At 38.8% G+C, this 15,759-nt stretch overlaps 1 protein-coding gene across 1 annotated transcript in view; it reads right to left on the reverse strand.

The window, feature by feature from the left end:
• LOC123520833 (putative neural-cadherin 2) overlaps positions 1-5,567 on the reverse strand; it is a 241,129-nt gene extending 235,562 nt beyond the window's left edge. Inside the window, exon 1 of the mRNA XM_045283469.1 lies at positions 5,409-5,567. The gene's annotated coding sequence lies outside the window, so the exon portion shown is untranslated. The remainder of the gene's footprint in view (positions 1-5,408) is intronic.
• Between the last annotated feature and the right edge of the window lie 10,192 nt (positions 5,568-15,759).

Below are 15,759 nucleotides of genomic sequence, written 5' to 3' on the forward strand. Positions count from 1 at the left end.
AGTGGATAAGTAAATACGTAGGGGTATCTCTCTCTCTCTCTCTCTCTCTCTCTCTCTCTCTCTCTCTCTCTCTCTCTCTCTCTCTCTCTCTCTCTCTCCTTCCATGAATAGACTTTTGATGGCTTCTCGGAACGCGCCTTTACCTTCCTATGTTCATACTTCACGTCCTCCAATTCCTATATGCGCCTCTCCCCCATTCCCCCATTCCAGCCCCAGAGGAGAGGTATGGTTGTGAAGGCCGCGACACCCCCTATCCTCACTGCCAGCCTGTTACTGCTATACAAAACTAACAGATAAATTTAAAGGCGAGGATAAGTTTCTGAAGCATTATCGTTTTTCTTTTCTTTTTTTCTTTTTAGGAAGAGGGAATAACTGAAACTGATGAACTGGGATCGTATTTTTACTTCTTACGGTTCTTGTGTTCTTATGTTCTTAATTTTTCAATACTGGGACACATTTTTACCTTGAGATTTGAGTACAATTAGACTATTTTATCTACATAAGGAAGTGTCTATGGAGATCAGAAAATTAATGGCCACAATCTTCACATGAGTTTCTTAAGGTGTATAAAATCACCAGATAATAGGCAGAATCAATATGGAAACGCGTCATGGTATTGAAAGGTGTAGGTGTTAATTCACAAGTACACTGCAGGTTTATCTTCAGTCTCATGCCGTGTACCGTAGCTTCCTTCCTTCTCGTGTTACGTTCTTCCATTCCGTGTACCGTGCCAGTCAATCCATGCCTTCTTTTCTTCGTCACTCACTACTGTTCTAAACTCACAAGTCCTTCACCTTATCTCAGTTATGGTCTATCCCTTGTATTGTAGCTTCCTTAAGTCCTTCACCTAATCTCACTCATAATCTATCACTTGTACCGTAGCTTCACTAAGTTTTAGATTCGCCAGTACTTCACCATATCTCACTCGTATTCTATCCCTTCTACCGTAGCTTCTCTTAGATTATGACTACCAAGTACCTCAATTGTAATCTATCCCGTGTACCGCAAACATCAATCCGTGGGTTCCTGCCTTCATCTTCAGCGGCGAGTCCTGGCACAAACTCCGACTGGCTTCTATATTTGCCCACAGTGAATTCTTCCCTCGCGACAGTAACATGTGAGGCCGGTAAGTAAAATGGATCTTGTTATATACAGCGGGCATTATCTCTATGGCGGGGCTGCAGTTCGCCTCATTTCATCGCGCTGCCATTGGCCCGAGTCCAGCCGTGTAAATAGAAGCAAAAATAAATGCGTGCAAAGTTTGGTGAGTGCGGACGTGCGGGCGTGGGGATGGGCAGGTGGTCAGGTAGATGATTGATGAAGCGTTGGTGTGTATGGCGACGACTAGACATCAGGTATTACTATGCTATCTATTTCTCCTCTTTATCCCCTTCATTATTCACTGGAAATGATGATCAGTGGAACCATTGAATTTTATGGCGAGTGTGTGGTTCACTTGTGGATCGGTTCGGAGTGTTCTGTTCTGCCAGAATCGTTTCAAAAGGACCGAACTACGACTTGAACAAAGGCGCAAAGAGGAGTAGCTAATCAAGACGGCTCAGAAAATAAATCGGTATTGCTCTAGGATTCTGTTTGTGTGTGTGTGTGTGTGTGTGTGTGTGTGTGTGTGTGTGTGTGTGTGTGTGTGTGTGTGTGTGTGTGTGTGTGTGTGGCGTAACCTTGATCCATTTTCTCAACTACAGTATCGCTTTTTGCTTTCTTTTTTTTTTCGCTGTCTTATCTAGTCAGTAAGATGTACTCCATGCACTTCACGGCCTCTCTCATCTCACCCTTCAGTTAATTATATTACTGATCTTCACTCGCTGACTCATTTTCGTTCTATCTCTTTTAATGAACTTGTTATCTATGTCTTCTTATTCTTCTCATATTTTTTTCTTTTTCTTTCTGTTTTCTTTTTTATTTTCATCCTTTCATATTGTTCTCTTTCTTTATTTCTTTTCTTTATTTTTCTTTCTTTATTTACTTATCTATTTTCCTTTCTGTAGTCTAACAATGGAGACAAAATATGAATGACTTTCCTTCCCTCTCATATAACAACTGACCTCAGCCTCCCAAGATTTTCCTTCTTTTCTCCATCTTTTTCTCCTGTCACTCTTTCCTTCGTAATATATATATATATATATATATATATATATATATATATATATATATATATATATATATATATATATATATATATATATATATATATATATATATATATATATATATATATATATATATATATATATATATTATTATTATTATTATTATTATTATTATTATTAATGTGAGAACGAAGTAAAGTCACTCGTATTTTGTCTCCACTGTTAGACTACACAAAGGAAAATAGATAAATAAATAAATATTAAAAGAAAACAATATGAAAGGATGGAAATATAAAAGAAAATAGAGAAAGAAAGAAAGAAAAGTAAGAAAAGAATATATATATATATATATATATATATATATATATATATATATATATATATATATATATATATATATATATATATATATATATATAGAGAGAGAGAGAGAGAGAGAGAGAGAGAGAGAGAGAGAGATATATATATATATATATATATATATATATATATATATATATATATATATATATATATATATATATATATATATATATATGCGTACACGATTTTCTCCCCCTCATATCAATACCTGGTCTTTACTTTCACTTATTTTGATCGTTCCCCAACAATTCCTCTTGTACTTATCTATTACTTGTGTTCCCTCCTTGTTTCTCTCGTTCGTGTGATACAAAATTTCGTCATAATTTCCTACCTACTTTTTTTTATATTCCTATCAATTTTTGAGGATACCAGCCGGAGTGAATGTATGACTTTTACATGCTTAAGCTTTCTTTTGTACGCACCTTTACCAAAATCTTTACTTATTCAGCATTCCATAAGAGGAAGGTTCATAACTATTTTTATTAATCTATCCCTTCTTTCCACATACTTGTTTTGACTCGTACTTTTCTTTCCTCCATCCCATTCTATGATGGGGTTTTTTTTTTTCTTTTTTTTCTTATTTCATACTGGTTTCAACACACTTATATATTTTCACACCTGTTATAATTTCTTTCTTTTCTGACATTTGTAGCTTACCCTCATATCATAAGTACCTAATAATTCCACAATCTTCTTTATATTTATCTTTTCTCCTTAATTTTTTTACTCTCTCTCTCTCTCTCTCTCTCTCTCTCTCTCTCTCTCTCTCTCTCTCTCTCTCTCTCTCTCTCTCTCTCTCTCTCTCGTTTCCTTTCCCTTCTCAATTATGAAGCATAAGTAAAAGAAAGAAAATCAACTTTAAAATGGACAAAATTTTGCTCTATTTCTCTAATTCTCTCAATCAGTCTTAATTCCCAGAATCTTCTTTCAATTCATCCTTTATCTTCACTCCTTCCTTCCTTCCTTCCTTCCTTTCTCCTTTCTTCGCAGAGCATAGAAAAAACGGAAAAACAAACATGACATACGGTTTTTTCCTCTTTTCCTGCCGCTTCCTACGTTCCATTCCTTCCATTCCTCACCATCTTGACAGGAAGTACAGCGCCTCACCACTCTCTCTCTCTCTTTCTCTCTCTCTCTCTCTCTCTCTCTCTCTCTCTCTCTCTCTCTCTCCAGCGCTGACCTCTTCTATTGCTCTCTCGTTTGGCGGTGAAAGAAACGTATTACACCGTTCAAGTGTTCATAGGCCAGATTTACGTAACAAATGATTCTTTTACACTTGAAATGATGGGTCTGGTCTCTCTCTCTCTCTCTCTCTCTCTCTCTCTCTCTCTCTCTCTCTCTCTCTCTCTCTAAGTAAGTAGTTTTAGAACGCTTTAGTATGACAGCACACTAAGAAACAACTAATTATGTCATGTATCCAAATCAAAATCCACAAAAATTTTCTCGGTGCACTACGGAGATAATAGCTGGCGTCACTTATCAAATTCTGGTGGTGGTGGTGGTGGTGGTGGTATTAGTGATTATGTCGGTGTTATAAAGCTAATATTTACGACGATCATGGTTGTAATAAACCTGCCACAAATGAAAAATGCTCGCCACATCACTCTCAAAAAAGACCCTGCCAAGGAACGCGGGCACAATAAATTTGCCTTGGGGATGAAACCTAATTCAGAATACAACAGGCGGGACACAAGAAATTTCTCATCGTGTTTGTAGTAAAGTTCGCCAATATATTTTTTGAAAGCGACGGGAATTAATCTCTCTCTCTCTCTCTCTCTCTCTCTCTCTCTCTCTCTCTCTCTCTCTCTCTCTCTCTCTCTCTCTCCTTCCTAAAAATTTTCTTCCAGCAAATCAGGTCCGTCTTTACCAAGAGGTCTTTACGTCTCTCTCTCTCTCTCTCTCTCTCTCTCTCTCTCTCTCTCTCTCTCTCTCTCTCTCTCTCTCTCTCTTGCTTGCTTGAAGAAGGATGAAGTTACATATTGTTCGTAGAGAAAAAGGAGGGAAAATAGGAAAGAAAAGAAAAGGAAAACTTTGGCAAGAATACAACGTTTACAACACCAAATGGAAGAAGAAGAAGAAGAAGAAGAAGAAGAAAGAGAATGGGAGAAAACACTTCGTTAAAACTGGGTCGCATGATTCGTTTCGAGAGAGAGAGAGAGAGAGAGAGAGAGAGAGAGAGAGAGAGAGAGAGAGAGAGAGAGAGAGAGAGAGAGAGAGAGAGAGAGAGAGAGAGAGAGAGAGAGAGAGAGAGAGATCCCCTTTTAACATAACACATACAATAATATAACATTTTCCCAATAACCACACCGTAATTTTTCAAGGACATTAATAACGCAACGAATTGAGACTAAGGCCACTCATTAAGATAGTTGGCTTTTGAATATTCTTTTTCAATACACATAATCCTTGCCAAACTCTTACCAGGATCGTGAAAAGCCTATTAAATAAAAAAAAAAAAGTAAATGTCGCTATAATCTGTAAAAAGAAGTTTAGACAAGACGATGAAGTGTTTTGGAACAGGACAGTCGCCATGGCTGAGCACAGGCTTAATACAGCAGTAAAGTCTTTGCCACCAGCTAAACGAGGAAACAAATAAGTAAGATTAACGTGAAATTATTATCTACCAGTTACTAACACTTGAAAAAAAAAAAAGTATATGAATGGATACATAAATAGATAAATGTACCGTATGTGTTATCAATGAATACTTCAGCCTACAGGTAAGAACTACAAAATGTTATTCCTTCATCCCCTGAAACTCGCTCCACCACGTAGGAGAATACAGGACGACATTATAGAAGAATGCTAGCACGATACAAAAGTAGATGGAGAGGTATGTACTTAAAAGTAAATATGTGAGGCAGTAAATCAGTGAATAGAATCAGAGTCAACAGGCAGCGGTTAAATTTACCAAACTAGTTAGAAGACAAAACTCACCGTTAGAGGGCGGCAACAGGTTACGGTTTCATAATGCCGCTAGTATGTATACTCGGCTTTTCTGCAGCTTCTCTAAGTCTCGTGTTATCTAACAACGATAAGCACATTTACGGATGGCAGTAACACATCTCACTGATACACGAGAGAGAGAGAGAGAGAGAGAGATTGACGCACATGCACCCAGTTCTTCCGAGAGAATCACTGAGCCAGTGAGCCTGCCACACAACCATTAGATTGACTAAAACATGTTGTGTCACTACTTTTGTACTCTTAGTGGAAGTCTCAAAGATTACATAGATATATAGATTACTTCATTTTAATGATATCAATTCATCATCACTGATAGAAATAAAAGAACACAATCAAGAAAAATAATTATTCGTGTTATCTTAAAAAGCGGTCGTTCCTCGAGTCCCAATGGTTCCAATACTTGAGGTCTGAATCAATCTCCCAACCTATAACAAGATTTAGTGGAATTTGCCGATTTCATGATTTCATGAATATTTTCACGGCTATAATCTGACAGTCATCATGCATCATAATGGCAATAAGAAAAAACAACTTCGAAAGCTTACAAATCTTCCATGCAGTCTTCAAATATACAAGTCCCTCGAACCTCACTATGACGTACAGGCTCTTATGAACGTTACAAAGCTTCCATAGATATTTCATAACCATAGTAACAATAATCCTACATCATGAATGGAAATAATGGGAAAAAAGCACGTAGAACCATGCATGTAAGCTTGAAAAACAGTCTTTGTGAGAATTGAAGAGACTCAAATGCACAAAGCTCGAATCAGAAACAAAGCACACGTAATATTTACTACTTCAGGACGCGTTATACACTGCAAAACGCAGGATACGTTACTCGTCTACAGAATAACCAGGATCAAATAACCCATGAATAACAGTTGAAATATGAGGCGCTTCAGCTTATATTACTATTATTCTGAAAAGCGCCGGAGAATAAATTGCTTCGCGATAAGACGGAGACACGGGCTTCGGTTGTCAGGGGTTGCGAGATAGTGTCGAGGTTTCCTTACAGTTTAACGGCTTACTGAGGAGTGACAAGAATTTGCAGAGATGAAAAGATGAGTTACAAAGCGATGAAAATATTAAGAAATACTAAAAGGATATGCAATTGCCGGTTATACCTTGAGAAAAATGCCACCGAGTATGATGATGCAAACTTAAGCTCCGTAATTGTTTGACACGCTTGAAACATTAAAGTGTATTTATCATCTAAGTTTACTCGTCCTTATCACTTTTAACTTGAAACACGGTTTGATTTTGCCAAATGTTTCATAGTCCCGAGATATCGTTTGGTAGGTGCAATCTCAGTTCCCCAACTATTTGAAACATTTAAAACATTTACGAGTGTTCATAGCCTAAATTTGCAAGTGCAAAACCAAAGTCAGCTATAATTACGGTGTAATTTTGATATATAATATAGTGTCGAGGTTTCCCAAAGTTTGTCGGAGTGCAGTGGTGTAACCTTCAATTCCCATGACCGTATGAAACATTAGAGGCATTTACGAGTGTTCATGTCCTATATTGAGAAGTAAAGTATGTACATAATTTGATCTTTTCTTGTTTTTCTTCTTTATCTGCTCTTTAGGCCTCTTTTAACCATGCTACTGTGCTATTGGTTTTAGAAGTTTATTGAATAGAAAAATTGAATTACGTGTAACTTTATGAAACTAAAGAAGGCAGACAAAACACTTTCCTCTTCCCTCAATCATAAGTCTTCTTTCCTTATTTCATTTGCCTTCTTTAGTTTCGTGAGGATGCAACAGTGTCACAATCACGAAGGGTAGGAATCAAGGGAAGTAAGCGAAGATAAAGGATAGGGTAAGATAGTAGACTGAAGAGTGAAGAATATAAGTGAGTGATTATTGTTGATGAAAATTAAAGCACATATACTAACAATTAATTACCCTTTCATATATCAGAATAGGAAAGGACCCAAACTGTGGGCTTTCAGGATTCGCTGGCTGGTTCAATTCAGGGATGGGTCAGCATAATGATATCGTCTCGCGGTACAGGGCAGGGTAGTCATCTCTAAACGTTATATCACGATTTATCTATGGATTTGCCATGCTTTTACTCTTTCTAGTATTTTTCATTTCTGTTGTTATTTTACCATGGTATTTCTTTATAGTTACTTGAGTTTATACGATTAGCAGCATTATATAGAGCAAAACATAGTTGCCTGGTGTACCAAGAGCTCACATTTTTAGAGACTTTAATACAGCACAAAACAAAAACACACATTTCACCTCGTCTCTATAGAAGCTAATGTTTTACAAGGAAAGTGTAGAGCAATTTTTGTTTGGTTTTCCTTATGAGAAAAGAATATTTACTGCCAAAACCGAAATAGCCATAGGATGTTACAGTCCCTAAGTTTTGTCTTGCCATAGTCTGAACATGCCTTTAGGGTTTAGACTAAAAGTAACGCATCAGGATGGCCACTGTCCGTTAACTGGTATCTCTACGTCTCTGTGATGCCGAAAAAGTCTATGCAGAACGGTTTGGTTGGCAGTAGACATCTCATTATCAAACTTTGACAGCTGAGTTATGAAAATAAACCCATTTACTGGGTTTCATATGTTCATGGTTTCTTCTTATCTATTTCCTAGCCTAGAAGGAAAGAAAATATCATACTAACTTTTGAGTTATCAATCGAATAACAAAGTCATTTTTGTTCCAGGAATAGAGATGGTATGAAAAAACACAAACCATCGTTATAGCCTTAATTCAACTATCAAAGCGTTTATGTCGTAGATATATGTTTAAAAAAGTACTTTAAATATTTCAATATTTCGGTATGTTCAGTAGACCAATTTTTCTGTGAAATATTACGATATCTGGTGAATCTGGCAACTAAAACAGGAGTTTGGTTTGGATCCCTCTCCTATTACGATGATGTCAGTAGAGCTACCGATGGCCTAGCTGATGTGGAGAGAGAGAGAGAGAGAGAGAGAGAGGCGAGGCATTCTGCCACAATAATGAGTGAAATAGCGCAGAAAATAGAGTGGGAGTGGATGGTGTTGCTGATGGACTCTGTATGGAAGACAACAGAGCCGAGATGATTATGATGGCAGGAAATTACCTACTTGTAAAAAAAAAAAAAAAATGTCACATTAGAAATTATCATTATTTATTTATCTATTTAAAAAAAAGTAAAAAAATGCCTCTACTTTGGTACCAGTAGGAAATCTTAACCAAAGAAGAAGATCTAATATACTGAGTACTGGGTTTTTTTTTTTCTCTCTCTCTCTTCTCTTTATTTTTCCAAAGTTCCATTCAAAATCAAGATCAGAGTTAGTGTGCCTATCGCGCCATCCACGACGTTTTCATTGACAGCTTGATTAGGATGATTTAGAAACAGTCATTTCAGCTAAATTTCCTTAAATTATAGCCAATGTTAGTTCATACAAGGACAACACACAAACCTTTTGTGTAACTCATTTCGAGTGCGGTCCCAGAAAAGACGCAGCAGTCAGACTAAGGCGTTAGCATGTCCTATCCTGTTCAAAAACATTTTCGTCATATTTTTGTTGCTTTACTCTCTCAAGCGAATATTCTCTAAGACTGGAAGTTCGAGGGAGAAGAGCCTCGAGTGTTTACCGTTACCTGACCTCACGTGGAAGAACAATGCAATAAATCTGGCACTAGAACGTGAGAAGACAGACTAATATGTGGAAGATAGCGACGCTTCTTATTGATGCTGCAACGGAATTTGAGACGAAAAATATAAAGCAATAATGAATAGATCGATAAAAAAAAAAAAAGGTGAAGCAACGTACAAAGCTAATCTTATTGTGGAATATGAGACGATAAACTAAGATGTAAAGCACTTACTGTCACGCCCCCTCTAAGAATTTGTCCTTCCCTCCACGCCCCCTTTTCATCTATAAATACAATTCAATCCCAGATTTTAAAGAAAATGGAGATACTTTTGCAATTTTCATAATTTCATTACTTGACCATGTTCTCGCTAAGAGAAAAACAAATATGATTAGAAAAATTTCTGCTTTTTCCCAAAGACTGGCAACACCCCCTCCTCCATTTGGAAGTTCTTGACGCCCCCCAATGTTAAGAACCACTGATGTAGAGTGACGCATCATATTCATAATGCGACAGAATGTGGGGATAGGAGCTGAGAGGTAGAAAATAATCATTGAATCAAGGATGCTAAACAAAAAACTATGTATAAGTGGATAAACACTTTGGCTCAGATTAAGAAACATTACGAGAGGAATGACAGTAAAGGTAGAATAATAGTGTTCATAATCAAAATATAACCGTGGGTAGGTAATGAAAAAGTGAAAAAAATAATACGTACACATGCTCGTATGTTCGTATGTGTGTGTGTGTGTGTGTGTGTGTGTGTGTGTGTGTGTGTGTGTGTGTAATTCACCTTGGTCGCCTACTGGTCACCCAGCCAGTCTTCCCCATTACGGAGCGAGCTCAGAGCTCATAGACCGATCTTCGGGTAGGACTGAGACCACAACACACTCCACACACCGGGAAAGCGAGGCCACAACCCCTCGAGTTACATCCCGTACCTATTTACTGCCAGGTGAATAGGGGCTACACATTAAGAGGCTTGCCCATTTGCCTCGCCGCTTCCGAGACTAAAACCCGGCCCTCTCGATTGTTAGTCGAGCGTGCTAATCACTACACTATATATGTGTGTGTGTGTGTGTGTGTGTGTGTGTGTGTGTGTGTGTGTGTGTGTGTGTGTGTGTGTGTAATTCACCTCGGTCGTCTTCTGGTCACCCAGCCAGTCTTCCCCATTACGGAGCGAGCTCTGACCTCATAGACCGATCTTCGGGTAGGACTGAGACTACATCAACACACAACACACACCGGGAAAACGAGGCCACAACCCCTCGAGTTACATTCCGTACCTATTTACTGCTAGGTGAACAGGGGCCGCACATTAAGAGTCTTGCCCATTTGCCTCGCCGCTTACTGGGACTCGAACCCGGCCCTCTCGATTGTGAGTCAAGCGTGCTATCCACTACACTACGCGATGTGTGTGTGTGTGTGTGTGTGTGTGTGTGTGTGTGTGTGTGTGTGTATACGTGACGTTCTTATATTAGGTAATACAAAGTGAGATAGGAAGTATAGATAAGTAAATAAAAGGTGAATCTAAAATGCGGGGAAAAAACACACAGGCCATTTAGAATCTTGCTGGAAAAGTGAGGAGGTAGAAAAAAAAAAAATCATGAAATATTCTTGTTGCGTGAAATCACTTGACGTGCAAAAAAAAAAAAAAATCAATGTAAAAACGAGCAACAAAAATATAAAGAATAAAAAGAAATGACATGAAATAAAACAAGTGAAAAACAGGAAAAGAAATCAAATAAATAACAAACATAAAACAATCAACACGATCAGTGAGAACTTAGACAGAAAGAGGTCACGGAATGGAATACATCAATATAAACAAGAGATAATAATAATAACATATCATAAAGCACTCACCGAATGGAGCGATTAATTAACTTGCATTCTTTCCTCAAAATTATATATACACTTCTGCACAACCTGATAATGACATATCTTTTTAGAACATGTAATATATTTCCGAGTCACACATTTCCTCTCTCTCTCTTTTCTCTCTCTCTCTCTCTCTCTCTCTCTCTCTCTCTCTCTCTCTCTCTCTCTCGTGAACTCAAAAAATGTATCGGAAAATTGCACAGAAGTCATTGAAGGGCAGCGAAGCAAATGAGATCTTTAATTACTAGTGCAGTGAATAATATTACATTGGGTATTTAGCATAATTAAACGTGTCCTCATTAGATAAGCGCCACGGCACGGCTGCTCAAAAGTAAATATATGAAATAAATAATTGACTTGCTCTTTGAAATTTACAATAGAAATTTAAGAATGTTATCTGTTGAAGGGACTGACTACTATGAAGAATGATGAGTTCAGGATGGATAAGTTTGAAGAATATCTTTTTTCTTTTATTTAGAGTAATAAATTTTGTGAATGTTGACTGTTAAAGTGTCTCAGTTTTATGAATGTTAGCTATTTAACATTGGACATTATAAACATCTTATTTCCTCATCAGAATTGTTTTAAATACCCCTGAGATTTTTTTTTTTTCTTTTACGTAAGGAAGAGGGCCAGCCAAGGGCAAAAAAAAGAAAGTTAAAAAAAGGCCCTCTTGAGCGCTGGCTCTCCAAAGAGTACGAAAAGTGCCAAAACCGTCAGCCAGAATTAGGGGAGCAAATGCCTCGATACCTCCCTCATAAAAGAAGACAAGTTGTCGGAATTTGGAAATACAGATGCAGGGAGGGAGTTCCAGAGCTTACCAGTGAAAGGGATGAATGATTGAGAGTACTGGTTAACTCTTGCATTAGGGGTTTGGACAGAATAGGAATGAGAGGAAGAAGAAAGCCTTGTGCAGCGTGGCCGCAGGAGGAGGGGAGGCATGCAGTTAGCAAGATCAGTAGAACAGTTACCATGAAAATAGCGAAAAAACATAGAAAGGGATGCAACATTTCGGCGGTGAGAAAGAGACTGAAGACAGTTAGTCAGAGGAGGGAGTTGATGAGACGAAGAGCTTTCGATTCCACCCTATCAAGCAAAGCTGTGTGACTGGAACCCCCAAACATGCGAAGAGTACTCCATACAGGGACGGATAAGGCCCTTATACAGAGTAAGCAGTTGGAGGGCGAGAAAACTGTCGGAGACGCCTCAGAACACCTAATTTCATAGAAGCTGTTTTAGCAAGAGATGAGATGTGAAGTTTCCAGTTAAGATTATGAGCAAAGGACAGACCGAGGATATTCATTGTGGAAGAGGGAGACAGTTGAGTGTCATTGAAGAAGAGGGATAGTTGTCTGGAAGGTTGTGTCGAGTTGATAGATGGAGGAATTGAGTTTTGAGGCATTGAAAACTACTAGATTTTCTCTGCCCCAATCGGAAATCTTAGAAAGATCGGAAGTCAGGCGTTCCGTGGCGTCCCCGCGTGATCTGTTGATTTCCTGAAGGGTTGGACGTCTCTGAAAGAACGTGGAAAGATGTAGGGTGGTATCATCAGCGTAGGAGTGGATAGGGCAAGAAGTTTGGTTAAGAAGGTCATTAATGAATAATAGAAAGAGAGTGGGTGACAGGACAGAACCCTGAGGAACACCACTATTAATAGGTTTAGGAGAAGAACAGTAGCCGTCTACCACAGCAGCAATAGAGCGGTCGGAAAGGAAACTTGAGATAAAGTTGCAGAGAGAAGGATAGAAGCCGTAGGAGGGCAGTTTTGAAATCAAAGCTTTATGCCAGACTCTATCAAAAGCTTTTGATATGTCTAACGCAACAGCAAAAGTTTCACCGAAATCTCTAAAAGAGGATGACCAAGACTCAGTAAGGAAAGCCAGAAGATCACCAGTAGAGCGACCTTGACGGAAGCCATACTGGCGATCAGACAGAAGATTGTGAAGTGACAGATGTTTGAGAATCTTCCTATTCAGGATAGATTCAAAACTTTAGACAAGCAAGAGATTAAAGCTATAGGACGGTAGTTTGAGGGGTTAGAACGGTCACCCTTTTAGGAACAGGCTGAATGTAGGCGAACTTCCAGCAGGAAGGAAAGGTAGAAGTCGATAGACAAAGTTGGAAGAGTTTGGCCAGGCAAGGTGCAAGCACAGAAGCACAGTTTTTGAGAACAATAGGAGGGACCCCATCAGGTCCATAAGCCTTCCGAGGGTTTAGGCCAGCAAGGGCATGGAAAACATCATTACGAAGAATTTTGATTGTAGACATGAAATAGTCAGAGGGAGGAGGAGAGGAGGGACAAGCCCAGAATCGTCCAAGGTGGAGTTGTGAGCAAAGGTTTGAGAAAAGAGTTCAGCTTTAGAGACAGAAGAGATGGCAGTGGTGCCATCAGGATGAAATAAAGGAGGAAAGATGAAGAAGTGAAGTTATTTGAGATGTTTTGGCTAGATGCCAGAAGTCACGAGGAGAGTTTGAGTTTGAAAGATTTTGACATTTCCTATTTATGAAAGAGTGTTTGGCAAGTTGAAGAACAGACTTGGCATGATTCCGGGCAGAGATATAAAGTGCATGAGATTCAGGAGATGGAAGGCTCAAGTACCTTTTGTGGGCAACCTCTCTATCATGTATAGCACGAGAACAGGCTGAGTTAAACCAAGGTTTAGAAGGTTTAGGTTGAGAAAAGAATGAGGAATGTACGCCTCCATGCCAGATACTAACACCTCTGTTATGCGTTCAGCACAAAGAGATGGGTCTCTGACACGGAAGCAATAATCATTCCAGGAAAATCAGCATAATACCTCCTCAGGTCCCCCAACTGGCAGAGGCAAAACGCCAGAGGCACCTTCGCTTTGGGGATCCTGCGGAGGGATTGGAAAAATAGGACAAGATACAGAAATGAGATTGTGATCGGAGGAGCCCAACGGAGATGAAAGGGTGACAGCATAAGCAGAAGGGTTAGAGGTGAGGAAGAGATCAAGAATGTTGGGCGTGTCTCCAAGACGGTCAGGAATACGAGTAGGGTGTTGCACCAGTTGCTCTAGGTCATGGAGGATAGCAAAGTTGAAGGCTAGTTCACCAGGGTGGTCAGTGAAGGGAGAGGAAAGCCAAAGCTGGTGGTGAACATTGAAATCTCCAAGAATGGAAATCTCAGCGAAAGGGTAGAGGGACAGAATGTGCTCCACTTTAGAAGTTAAGTAGTCGAAGAAATTACTATAGTCAGAAGAGTTAGGGAGAGATAAACAGCACAGATGAATTTAGTTTGAGAGTGACTGTTAAGTCGTAGCCAGATGGTGGAAAATTCGGAAGACTCAAGAGCGTGGGCACGAGAGCAAGTTAAGTCGTTGCGTACATAGACGCAACATCCAGCTTTGGAATGAAAATGAGAATAGAGAAAGTAGGAGGAACAGAGAAGGGCTACTGTCAGTTGCCTCAGACAGCTGTGTTTCAGTGAGGAAAAGAAGATGAGGTTTAGTAGAGGAGAGGTGGTGTTCCACAGATTGAAAATTAGATCTAAGACCGCGAATGTTGCAGAAGTTTATGTAGAAGTTGAGGGAGGTGTTGAGGCATTTGGGGTCTTCAACAGGAGAGGTGTCCGACCTGGGGACATTTTTGGTCCCCTTCCCAGAGGGGGACTCCGAGGCGTTTATTTCGGGTCCCATTTTTCTTTTAAATTTTGATTTGAAGTGAAGGGTGTATGTTTGGTAAGTGCTTGTAGTTTCGTGTGAAGAAGGAGAGTTGTCATTAGAGGGTAGGCTGTGACTGCCCCCTTGAGTTGTGAGACACAAAGGGAAACATTCAGCGAGATCACAACTAGCTTTAATGGAAGGTTCACAGCACCCCCTGAACTAGTGCTATTAGATCTCACTGGGAGTAAATTATAATTATGAGCAGGACTCCCATGAGTGTTTTTATTTTCTTCTTCAGAGTAAGAGATAGAAACTTCCATACTTAATATGGACCCAGAGTCATAGGATTACCCCTGAAAGCCTCAATAACTCCCACCGCAGCCTGCTAAACGAGGGCAAGATAGACGCTTAAGAGTTTGAGAATATTGACGACTGCACGTATGTCTTTCAACCAAAAATTAAAATGTGGGTGTGACACGTGGCAATCTTTGTATGAAACATTGCCAACCTACTTTCTCCGCTTTCATAAGTTTAGCTAAATTTTGAAACAGGAATATATCTTAACCTATGAACTATGATACGAATTAATTAACACCACCAAAAGTAATGAATGAATTTTTTTTTTTTTAAGTCTACAAGGAAGAAGAGGATTAAAATAAATATATTTTGCAGTTTCTAGACAGTTTAAAGATCGGAATTAGCTGCAGAACTAGTAGATATGTTTCACAATAATTAATGATTGAGGAAAGACGTACCAAATAGTAGGCAAAGGCATAATTGATATTTCACTGCTATTCAGACATTCGATTCGAAATCATAACTCACCGTAAGGTAGTTTGATTTCCCTTCCCTCTAATTACAGCCACTTCAGAATAGTATACAAGCTAAAATTTGGAATATTTATTCTCTTCATTCCTATGTGTCTCTGTCTCTCGCTCTCGCTCTCGGTATCCATTATCTATCTGTTTATCTATCTATCTGCATCTATCTATTTATTTATCTCCCTTTCCTTCTTTCTTGTCAGTGGTTGTGAAAGTTTTGTACGTTTTTTTTTTTCTCTAACCCTGGGAGTCACTTCATATCGCAGTGAAAGGGTTGACGTATTGAAGAAAAAAAGAAATTCCCTACGTTCTTATATACGCATGAAACGTAAATTCAGTGGCCAGTCTAAGTCAGTTTCCATGCAAAGCTGTATTTTTTCTTTTAGTTTT

The sequence above is a fragment of the Portunus trituberculatus genome, chromosome 47 (assembly GCF_017591435.1).
Source record: "Portunus trituberculatus isolate SZX2019 chromosome 47, ASM1759143v1, whole genome shotgun sequence".
NCBI lineage: Eukaryota > Metazoa > Arthropoda > Malacostraca > Decapoda > Portunidae > Portunus > Portunus trituberculatus.